This window comes from Arvicola amphibius, chromosome 18, assembly GCF_903992535.2.
Source record: "Arvicola amphibius chromosome 18, mArvAmp1.2, whole genome shotgun sequence".
Lineage (NCBI taxonomy): Eukaryota > Metazoa > Chordata > Mammalia > Rodentia > Cricetidae > Arvicola > Arvicola amphibius.
Genome location: NC_052064.1, coordinates 26,764,882 through 26,767,906, shown reverse-complemented (window position 1 = coordinate 26,767,906; position 3,025 = coordinate 26,764,882).

Below are 3,025 nucleotides of genomic sequence, written 5' to 3'. Positions count from 1 at the left end.
AAAAGTGGCAATCTTATCAAAAGCAATCCACAGATCCAATGTAATGCCCAGCAAAAATTCTTCACAGACCTCGAAAGACCTGTACTCAACTTCATATGGAAAAAAAAAAACAGGATAGTCTAAACAATCCTACACAATAAAGAAACTTCTGGAGGCGTCAGCTTCCTTGACTGGTGCCTATTATCCAGTAGTCATGCTGGAATATGACTCGTCGTTTTGCACCTGGTAGTGGTAATAAGATCTTTAGACTAGATTATGCATTCCTATTTTGATATCGATTTATATTAGCTTTCATGAATTATAATGAGATGATCCCATCTGAACCTCTTAAAAACATTATAGGTTATTTTTCAAATGTCTATGTTCACAGTAGGACAATATGACAAAAAAAAAAAGAAAAGTTAGGAATGCAGAGGTGGCTAAGTCAGTAAGTGCTTATCCATCAAGCAAGTAACCTGAGTTCAATCCAGAGCATGTATATCAGCAGTCATGTACAATAGACCCTGTAGTCTCAACATGGGTGTGGGAGAGCCGGAAGGACTCCCTGGGGCTGACTTTCCAGCCAGCATAACTTTTTCCGTGAGCTAAGGTTTCAGTAAGTGACAGAATGTGTCAAAAAATAAAACAAGAGGCTGAGAAGACACTAGACTTTATGTGCTTGTATCCACCGGAACCATATACACATATTCATGCATATGTGTGCAAGTCACTTGTATGTATTTGTGCATGCACACACAGGCACACACAGACACACACACACACACACACACACACACACACACACACACACACAGAAACAAACTCATGATGTAATGAGTGAATATAATTGCCATTTTTCAAAATAAAAATGTATAAACCTGTAAAATGCATAATAGTTCAGGAATAATTTCTGGTAATCTTTTGTCATTTATCTTATTGGATCACAAAACATAAAATAGAAAATAAATAAATAAAATAAATTATTTAATTCTGAAAAACGATTCATGACATAATGGTTTAGCTAGACTAGCTAGCTACTAAAGGAACACTGGACCTAAGAGGCTCAATAACAGAATGAAAAATTCTATCTATTGCTTGAAACAACTAAAATAACACTTTTTTTCAGTATAAAGAGGAATTTGGGAGTTCTTTTCATTATGACTAACAGTTATTAGCTCCTTATTTTATTGTTAATAAAATTGCCTGCATTGGATAAAAATTATCAGTGCTTGACTTTTAGGGAAAAGTTTTAGAAAAGAGAATTTTAGAATCCATGACACAACATAAAGCTGCTTCATTTCACACTTATTGAAGGACAATTAAATGCCACATTGAAAAACTGAAGTTTAATACTTTTTTTTCTTATTTTTAAGTGTTAGGATTTCTTCAGCATTTATACCTGACAGATATTTTTTTTAAAAAATGGGGAAAAGTCAATGATGTGAAGAAGTACTTGATTGGAGCTGTCTATATGATCCCAAAATGTTTTGACATCCTTCAGTGAGATTACTGTTTCTGAGCGACATTAGGGCCTTATAAGTCAGTACAAAGTGGATGAAGAAGCATCTACTCTCTGGGAAGTACCTGTCTTTGTAATCAGGAGCATTTGACTGGCACAGCTGGAGATGCTGGAGTATATGGTGGATATTTTGTGATGCCAACAATCATGCAATCATAATTCATTTATTATGGTTAGATAGAATTCAATGGCCTATAATAAATGACATAGCAATGTGTGTGTCTGTCTGTTTGTCTGTCTATCTGTGTATACAGATAACAAAATACCATCAGTGATTGCCTACCATATTGTTACAATTTTGTACTGTATAATTTTTGCAAAGTTATTTTCTTAAATATTGATTCATCCTTACATAATCATCTAAATTAAGCTTGAGGACACCAGGAGATAAAGTTATTTTTCTTTTTTCATGTCCAGAAGTGAACCAGAAACTTCTAAATACTATTGCTGTACTCCAAAGTAACATGGCTATAAAGTTATTTGCCAGATGATTAAAAATTACTAAGTTCACACATTTGTTGCAGTTGGAACATTATAATTAAGTATGCTCACTATTTATGTTTTAGGATTTATTTAAATTTTTAGTTACGTGGACATTTGTTTGTCTGTGTACAGGAAGGTACACAAACATGCAAGTACCCACAGGGGCCAGAGAAGGATGTTGAATCCCTTGATCTGGAAGTGTGGCCCAGGTCTGGGGACTGAACTCTGTAATACAGCAAGTACTCTTAAGAGTCAAAGAATCTTTCTAGCCCTCAGGCACAATTTCTTGTATGTCTTAATAACAATTAAAAAGCTTATTGACTTTGTAAATAAATTTGATCAATTATGCCCTTTTTTATGAACCCATATAAGTTTATATCTGAATTTAGCCTAAACTGAGGTACGTTTATCTCAGATGTGTATGTATCTTTTCTGTAAGCATGTATGATTTTTCTCCTTCTTTTTCATAAATATGCTCCAATAAATTAAAAATTATTATAAAGTGAAATCAATATTTTAATGTTATATTTTATTTAAATGTGATATAGGCACTTTATTGCTTCATTGCTATTTCAAAAATATTTGAGTGCTTTTATCATTTAATCTTAAATATCAATTCAAATTATTTTTATTATGATATGTAGGTTACCTTTGTGCACAGTGATTTTTTTTTCCAAAAGCAGATTTTTTTTTTAATCAGAAAACCTAAAGTACTTTAGTCTCTCTGCATAAGTAGAGACTGCGCATGTCGCACATGGGGTTTTGGGGTTTTATAGGATGGTAAAGGGAGAATTTTAGGGATAAAACATTCCACCTGCAGGTCGATTTCTCTGCAGTCTGAAAGTGGCATATACTAGTGTGGTTGGTATATAGGCAGCAGCAAAGACCATGGACATCTGAATGACCTTCAGCGGTACATGGGCCTCAGACATCAACAGGCTGCCATTTATAAGGAGTCTTTCACTGTTCTGACAACCTGCTCCCAAATAATGACGTGGAGACTTTTTATCAATTATGAAAGCTCGACCTAAGCCGGGCGGTGGT